The sequence below is a fragment of the Gopherus evgoodei genome, chromosome 6, assembly GCF_007399415.2.
Source record: "Gopherus evgoodei ecotype Sinaloan lineage chromosome 6, rGopEvg1_v1.p, whole genome shotgun sequence".
Taxonomy (NCBI): domain Eukaryota; kingdom Metazoa; phylum Chordata; order Testudines; family Testudinidae; genus Gopherus; species Gopherus evgoodei.
The window spans coordinates 127,046,889-127,056,385 of NC_044327.1; positions in this window are offsets into that span (position 1 = coordinate 127,046,889).

A 9,497-nucleotide genomic window follows, 5' to 3' on the forward strand; every position below is an offset into this window, starting at 1 on the left:
GTGTGCTACACCCTGCATGTCTCTGCGCCCCCTGGCGGGGTTGGGGAGGGCAGCTCTGCATGCTGCCCCCACCCCAAGCACCATCCCCGCAGCTTTTATTGATCAGTTCCCAGCCCAATGGGAGCTGTGGAGCAGCACTTGAGGACATGGGCAGTGAATGGAGACACACTGTCTCCCTTCCCCCAGGGGTGTGCAGAGATGTGCCAGCAGCCAGCCGCTTCCAGGAGCGGCATGGTGCCAAGGCATGCAGGCAGGCAGCCTGCCTGAGCCCTGCTGCGCTGCCAGCTGGGAGCCGCCTGTGGTAAGCACCTCTTGGCTAGAGCCTACACCTCACACCCCCTCCTGTACCCCAACCCCCTGTCCCAGGTCAGAATCCCCTCCTGCACCCAACCCCCCTTCCAGACTCGGCATTCCCTCCTGCACCCCAACCCCTTGCCCCAGGTCAGAATCCTCTCCTGTACCAAGCTCCCTTTCAGAGCCCGTCCCCCTCACCCTCTCCTGCAACCCAACACTCTGCCCCAGCCTGGAGCCCCTTCCTGCATCCAAACTCCCTCCCAGAAAGAAAGTAATCTAGCAGCTGTTCTAAGGTGAGAAATAGGCTATTTTGAATTAACTTAACTATATTCTACATGTTTTAAGACTGAAATGTAACCACAGAACGACTTTGTTAATTAAAAGTCAAGTTCAGAATAGCGTTAATAGCCTCAATGCCATAATTGTGATCATTTTATTTTAAATTAGGAAAAAGACCTGTATGCAGGGGCCTCACAAAATCTAATAGCCCTGGATCTACAGGAGAGTTAATCCGGCCCTTTTTGGCCCAGAGGAGGACCGGTAACACATGTTAGCAGTGCAGGAAGCTTTTCTCCCTGGCGCTGTCTAGTTCAATCCCTGGTGGTGACCTAGACGGTGACCATCATGTAATGATAATGCTTGGGGAAAGTGTCACTCCACAGGAGAGGGTTTTGAGGTCTGAATGGAAGACCAGAACCAGCACACTATGCTCACAAAGAAAGATTTAAAAAGTGCAATGCAAACTCGTCTGACACAGATTGCTAGGAAGGGGCTGAATAAAGCCAATACATTTTTCATATTCTTTGAAAATGTTATTTTTTAAATGAAAAGCTGGAATGTTAAATCAGCTAAATGCATCAGTTTGATAAAAGCCATGCAAACCTTAATAAATATACAGGCACCATCTATAACACTGACAGGTCAGATAAAGGCTTTGGTTTCAGTCTAAAATATAAGTTCCAAGTATGGAATGTAAATGCAAACATTTTTTAAGTACACTGTATTTTTTTTCCCAAATGTCTGACAGTTATAAATTGCATATATTATTCATTTCCCCACTTTCCCAAAATGACTTCTTAATATTGTAAGAAGCTGGCCAGAAATGTACAAACACATGGGGGAATAAGTAAGGAGAGAAATGATACAGACGGAAATAAATAAATAGCAGAAGGCAGTCCAGATTACTGATTTTAGATTAGATTTAGTGGCATTTCAAACCAGCATGGCATTAAAAATTGATCCATCAAATATGCCAGAGAAAGATCTTTACCACATGGCAATCTGTGAGATCACTACCCTGTATCCTGAGGTCACAACCTGTTCTTTTTCACTTGAGAAATGATTAGGCTTCCTGTGGCATTACCAGCTTCAACTTCTGCCCACTGAGAAAGTGGACAGCACAGCTACTAACCCTGAGGAAGTAATCCACTCAAGTGATTTGCCAGACCAGGTCTGCCGGGTGAAAATAAGCCTTAGGAAGGATTCAGTTCTATGCATCTGAGTGCAGTAGGGGACATTATTTGGTGCCAAATCTGTTTTGCTGAGATAATATATGTAAATCATCACCTTAAACTAATCCTCTGACATAATATGGATTTTTGGACTGGCAATTAAGCCAAGAGGAAAGCATAAGGGATAATGAAAATCCAAGAAGCTATCCAGGGATCTAATCATTAAGAGAATAAACACAATAGTGAATTATAACAGGCTGCATTTCTTATAATAGAAACAGGTGAGTCACTCTCATGTCTCCTGGAATCAGTATAGGTGAAAATGCATTCGAAATTCCAGACCTCTCTCTCTTGATTATATAGATCACTAGAGTTTAAAGGTTCACCATGAAATTCAAAATATGGGAAACTCACCTGAATTATTACAGGTTTGCAAACTGGCCAAGCAATGCAGCCTGGTTTGGCATAAATGAAATGAAATGAAATAAATGGTATTCATTTAATATTTATATTTCAGTAGTGACCAAGAGTCCCAGTCAGGATCAGGCTCTATCAATCTAGGTGCTATGCAAACGTCCCAAAATGTTTAGAATCCAAGTGCAGGAAAGTTATCATGGGCTTAACTGGTCTTCTCAGAGCATTACGGGTCAGAGCTATGCTTGTGCCCTGCCCAAGCAGTCCTCCACCCGCCACGGTGGTGCCAAGCCTGCATTCCATGTGCTAGAAAGGGAAAGGAGACCAGGGACAGGGGACATGCAGACGTAGGGAATGTTTAGTGTTTGGGACATGCATTTATTTTGCTACAGGTTTTGGTGTCAGTTTACTACTGGGCCTGCCTGACAATTATTTAATATTGGGCCATGTTCACAAATACAGGCTTTTATTTCATTAAGAAGGTTTATTTCCATCACTGTATCGCATCATATAATGTGTATTTGAAGAATAAAAACATGACAAGGCATAACTGGGAAGTATCCAAGTGTAATGTCTCAATAAGTCTATTCAGATCAATCTATAATGAAAATCTGCAATTCGGGCAACACAAAACTTTGTCCCCCACTTTGTCCCCCTCAAAGCATCTCATCTACAGCTAACAATTCATAACAATACACACCCCATTCATAGTGTACAGTGACATTAATTCATTTACAATACAAATTGCTGCACAAATACTTATTCTCCCTCTTCCATTGGTCCATGCAAGTCGTAATATAGGTGCACAAAGCATCCTTGATTTCTTGCCCATGTGCATCCTGCTCCAACTGTGACAGATGCAATTTCTGGCTGAGTCTACTGTCATAGGTCCACTCAGAGGCAAATGGCTCACCTTTGACGTCACAAGACTGCAGAGAGCACAAAAAGCCGCAATAATACAGACAGGGCATCCAAACAGTTCTGCAACCCCAGTGGGATTTCAATCTACCAATTGCACAACCACCATTCTGCACCTACTGGGAATATCATTAAACCTTCTTTTGCTAAGGCTTCTGAGATCAGGATGTGGTTTCATAAGCCAAGGCAGAAGGGAATATGTGGGGTCTTCTAGAATAACAGTGGGGATAGTTACTCCATTTATGACAATGTCATTTGGTAGAACTAGTGTCCCAGCCTGTCCATGAATGTAGACTCCTGACCTGCAGAAAACCCTGGCATCATGAACTTTTCCAGTGAAGCCCATGACCTTTGTGATCCACAAGGGGCTGCATAACAATGGAGTTGTACCCTTAGCAACTGATGTACTCGTGCTCCCTGAAGAGGGAAAACTATGGGGACGTGAATCCCATCAATGGCCCCAATGCAGTTTGTTAACCCCATTCTCTGAAACCCAGCAGTTACTTCAAGGACAGAGCTTATGCCCACTATCTTTGGGTAATTCAAATGCTTGATTGCCTCTGAAACCTCCAGCAACACATTACCCACAGTTGCCTTTCCAATCCCAAACTGGCTACCAATGGACCTGTAGCAATCTAGGGTAGGCTGCTTCCAGATGATTTTAGCAACCCTCCACTGGACTATCATGACTGTCCCCATGCATGTTGTGACTCTGGAGGGTTGGGGCAAGCTGCTGACAAAGCTCCAGAAATTTACGTTTCTTCATGTGAAAGTTCTGTAGCTGCTGCTGGTCATCCCAAGTCTGCATGACAATGTGGTCTCAGCAGTCTGTGCTTGTGGCCCTGCTCCAGAAGTGCCAATCTACATCAGGGGCATCAGCAATTCTACCAGGAGTCATGAGCAGCACCAGCCAGTTGGAGACTGCCATGTCTGTATCATCTTCCACTTCTTTGGTAGGTCAGAAAACATGCCAAAATGTTCGCCAGCATCTCATGGATGCTCTAAATGGGAAAGTAAACTCAAGGACGACTCGTTTTTCAAATGGTGACTCCTCCATGCTGCTGGCTCTTGCTGCAGGAGCGTGCAGACACAAGATGATTCAGATGGACGTGGTGTTGGGCTGTGACAATTTCCTGTAAAGTACTATGGGATGGGCCTATGGGTTTGAGTCCCACAGACCTGGGCTTGCATCACAGTGCAGACATGCCAAAAATACTGCAGCGGTTTGCATAAAATAATTAACACTTGCTTTAGGATCCTTGCATACTTATTGATTCTCCTACAGCTCTGAAAGCTGTTACTTGCAAGGCACAGAGGAGCAGCAGCAGTTGGTCACATTCAGCAGAGAGAGTTAAACAGCTGTGTACTTTACCCATCAGCTGCAAACTGGTCAGAAAATGAATATCAGTTGATGCAAGCTGCAAAATAGTTTAACATGCACAAGACTGGCATACAGTTGGTATGAAAACAGCACAGTTTGCACAGGGTGGGTGAATGTAGGTGGTGGGGCATAGCAGAAAATGCAGGCCTCAGTGGATTAACAGACTCTAATGGGGGGACTGAGGTGCTACTGAAATACAAATAATCCGGTGTGGATCTGGCTCCCAGACAATAACGTTCTCTTTCACCATCCCAATACTCCCTTAGTGGATGGATTTAGCCCTGCCATGAACAGGCACAATTCCCATTGACTTTATGCCAAGAGGGTGGGATCAGATCACTGCAGAATATCTAATCCTTTCAGGGCATTTACACAGTTGCCAAAAGGGTTAAATCATTGCAAGTTACACTTGGAGTGACTTTCTGCCCAACTCACCCACAAGGCTAGGTACATTCAAGCTGCAGGGGACGGTATTAGAAGCCTGCCTGAGCAATGCAACTCCTGTGGAAGGGCAAGTTGCTCTCTTTATAACTATTGCCCCTTGATTGACCTCTGCCGTAATCCCAACACAATACAGCTATTTGAACTGTTCATAGACATGAGCAGCTAGCCAAGCTGTGTAGCAGAATTTAAAAACCTATATCAGCCACAGCCCTTAATAAACTGTAATCAAGGCAGCCATATTTTGCTCTTAGTTATGCAAGTGTAAATTCAGAGTAATTCCTGAGTTCCACAGAGTAAATCTACAAGCACATCAGTGGAACCAATAGCAGAATTTGACCGTGTCCTCAGTCAAAGACAGCGATTCCACTGCTAGTTACAGCAAAGTACAGGAAACAAAAATAGCAGAGGGGCTAAAAACAAAAATTACTGCTGGGCTGCTTAGCATCAATACGTAGTGGGCATTTCTGAGTTTTGGATGAAAATATCTTTTAAAGCAGAAATGGTAAAACTGCTTTCTTTAAAAGAGGCACCATCAGGTCACATCGGTCCAAAAAATTTAGATTTTTGTAAAATCGAAGCTTCCATTAAGCTGCATCCCCGTGGGAGGGTTAATATAATTCTACTTTACAGCTAGGGAAGCAGCCACAAAGGGTCTGTTAAAAAGTGGCCTCTTATTTTGGGTGCTCAATTTACAGTCCATCTCTATGTTAGGTCAATGAGGAATTAGTAGCGCTCAGCATTTCTAAAGGAGGCCATAATTGGCTCTCATTAGGCCAGTAAAATTTAGCCTATGCAACTTTTATACATAACACAGCACTTCAGCAGTAGAATCATCGATCAGAACTCAGGAGCATCTGACTCTCAGTTCTGCATGCTAATCAAAACACATATAGGCACCTATTTTGCAAGATACTTTATGCATGTCAGTAATTTCACTGGATTACTCCTGTGCTTAGACACATGCGTAAGCACTTTGCTGAACTTTTTCTGTATCCCCTGTTCCAAACTGACTCCTGCATATGATGAGCTTTCAACGAGCAATTAAATCATAAGGATTTTGTTGGTTGTAACGTGCAGATTATGAAAGGCTAGTTTAGAATGGACAGGAGCAATTTGTGGAAGATGGGGCTCAGCAGTCTTTAGAGGAAGCAATTATTGCATTCGATTCCATTTGCAGTAATGAGGATAATTAGGAAAATGGTGATCTTAAGGGAATGAGTGGAACTGACATCTGTGACTCATGACTGTCCCTGATGTTTTCAGTCTGCTGTGCAGGCAAAGCAGCTGATTCCTGGGCCGTGAAATGCATTGTCATTATTATTGCTAAAAAGCTTTTAAGTGCTATAAATTCACATGGCACTTTGAAAGCAGAGAAAGACAGACTCTGTCCCAAAGAATGCACACTTTAAGAAATAGAAGTGCATTAAAATCTCAGTAAAGACCAGCTTCGAGCCGTCTTAGATTGTCTTAGATTGCCTGCTCTGAATTAAAGGTTACCTTACACTCTCAAATCACCTCCCTAGAGTTTCAGAGTAGCAACCGTGTTAGTGGGCTGTAGCCCACAAAAGCTTATGCTCAAATAAATTTGTTAGTCTCTAAGGTACCACAAATACTCCTGTTCTTTTTTCCTGCATTTGAATACAGTCTAGTTACAGGATCACATTCTATCCCCACCACCACCCATGGCTCATCAGCAACCTCTAAACCCAGGATGTTCAGATCCACAGCACAGAGTTCTTCCACTCGAGCTGTACATTAATGAAGAACAAATAAAGATAACCTTATTTTGTGCCTGCCCCACTCCCAAGCCATTAAACTATACTTTCCTCCCAGATCTGGGACTAGAACCCCCAAATCCTGATTCCCATTCCATTGACTACAGCACAGTCAGGGTCACTTAACTTAATGGGGTCATTCTGGATTTACACAGGTAAAACTGGAGAGCAGAATTTTCCCCAGAATATAGAATCATAGAAGATTAGGGTTGGAAGAGACCTCAGGAGGTCATCTAGTCCAATCCCCCTGCTCATAGCAGGACCAACCCGAACTAAATCATCCTAGCCAGGGCTTTGTCAAGCCAGACCTTAAAAACCTCATATCAGAAAAGCAAACTGTGTTTGCATATAAATTAGAAGTGCTTCTTTATTCTTCATCCCAGTATGACAACGTAGTTACGATATGTGCCTGGTATTTCACTGTTGCTGAATATGAATGCCTATGAAGTTTTTTGGGTTGTTTGGTATAGTTCTTGGTTTGTAAGGTAATTAAAAACATAGTCAAAGGACTGAAAAGGACCTCCTCAGTCCTCATATTCAGCCCCCTGCTATCAATGGAAATCCCCTCAGATAATCCTGTTAATAAATTAATCAAATTCCATCATAAGAACTGAAGAACAGCTTTACTGGGTAAGACCAATGGTCCATCTAGCCCAGTATCCTGTCTTCCGACAGTGGCCAATGCCAGGTGCCCCAGAGGAAATGAACAGAACAGGGAATCATCAAGTAATCTATCCCCCTTAAGATCTATCTTAAAACCAGGTAGGTTGTTTTCCTCTGCTACTCCTCTACTGGAAGACCCTCATTCCTCTTATGGCTAGAAATCTTCTAGTTCTTAGATTCCAGCAGTTAATGCATTCTCTGTCATGGCTGAGGAAGGATATTCATCAAACAGCACCATTCCATCCATCCAACTCTGTGACCACGTTAGTGAAGGTCCTGTTCTGTATGACACAGTTAATCTTCTGCACCAGAATAGAATGTACATTAACATTCATGGAGCTCGAGGACTGAGGATCTGGCCCTGAAAGCCTTGTCCAACAAAGCCTTTATCTGGTGATACACATAGCAGGCATGAAGCCCCAATCTATTTGGAGGCAGGAATTTTAACCTACTGTAGCAGTGGAAAGAGGTTAATTGCTGTGAAACACTGAAGTTTTCATCCAGGCTAAAATTATTCCTTAGGTAATACGAATCTCATTGACTGGTGTTTATTCAATGTAGTTATTGTTCTTAAAAAGACTTAGCCGAAGCAAATAATGTAAATGTATGCAACTATAACCTTTATTTACTCCCTTTATCAGAACAGGGTCCATTCTCTTACAGGCAACTTTATTTTGCCAGTAGGGGGCAGATTTTGCTCTCAGTCAGCTGTGAATCCAAAGTATGAGAAGTAACTCCATGGAAGTCAGATGAGTTAGCTGGATTTACATCAATGGAGTAGAGCACAATTTGTACCTACACATTTTTTTGGGAGAAAATCCTTTTCAATTGTATCATGGCACATTGACCTGTTGGGTGCTGAGAGTTAGGCTGTGCTACAGAGTCAGAAAGTTGCTCCTGGAAGAGGTTTGTGATTATAAACCTTCCTGTTCAACTTTACCAAAAAAGAGCACCAGGCTTATTTTTGACATTTCTTGCAAAAGTGATGAATCAACTCTGTTTTCTGAAAGGTGTAATTCATGGTACTACCAGTCTATGTGGATTTGCAAATTTGCAGTCTCTGTGCTGAGGGTAATGGATATGTAACTGCTCTTCATTTAGATCTCTTCTCTCTCCTTCGGGACTGAATCTGATTGCCTGTAACAGGGCTGATTTCCATCTTAAAGCCACTTAGTGCTGGAACAGACAGCTGTGTTACAAAGAGGAGACAGAGGTCATCACTTTTCTCCAACACTGGGGACTTCGGCATCTTTTCACCTACCTCTGCAGCATGGATCACCTGCTAGGATCATCTGGCTATGTCTCCCCTAATCCATTCCCTGCCATTGCAAGGGTATCTGGCACCGGTGGTACTTTGGTATCTCCTGTTCTCTAGCTGTGTCTGTGGCTTGCAACAGTTTAGTTGCCGGAGGACTGAAATGCTTTGGTCTAACTAAAGATAGAAGTATCTGGGTGAAAGTTAATGGCCTGTGACATGCCAAAAGGTCAGACTAGATGATCTAATGGCCCCTTGTGGCCTTAAACCCTATGAAATCTATGAAGTGAAATTATAAAGCTGGATTTTTATTCATTCACCCAGAAATACCAAGAAATTCTCTTGTTAGGGAAGGCACAAGACACAACATTTTGGTGCACTAACTATATGGGTCATTTATCTGAAACCTAGTATTTGAACTAAAGCACTTCTCTGCATCCAGCATAGGTGCTTGGTGTCTCTTTTCCATCTAACTTTTTAAGTATCAATTCAACTGCAATCATGTGTGGGGATCACACCAACGTGGGGGGAGTAACTTACATACAGAAGGATCAAATCATATTACAAAATGACAGCTATGCAACTTCCGACTGGTTGTGTGTATTGTGCTTTTGCATCTCTATGAAATCTGTTGTGTGCAGAGACTGTCAGCCGTTTTGTGCTCTGTTCAGTACGACAGTGATAGAGGAGAGACCCCTCCACCCTGTGTTTTCACACATGGATCATTTGCTTTTGTTCTTGCTTTGTTCTCTTAATCTAAAAGAAAAGTCACTCTGACAAAGTATCTGTGCTTTGTGTATAAATACAAATGTCCTGCAGACATAAGAGCAGTGAGGGCTGTAGACAAAGAAGGAAGATAGAGTAATACTTACAAATGTTAAATCTTGGAACGGTGAGAGCTG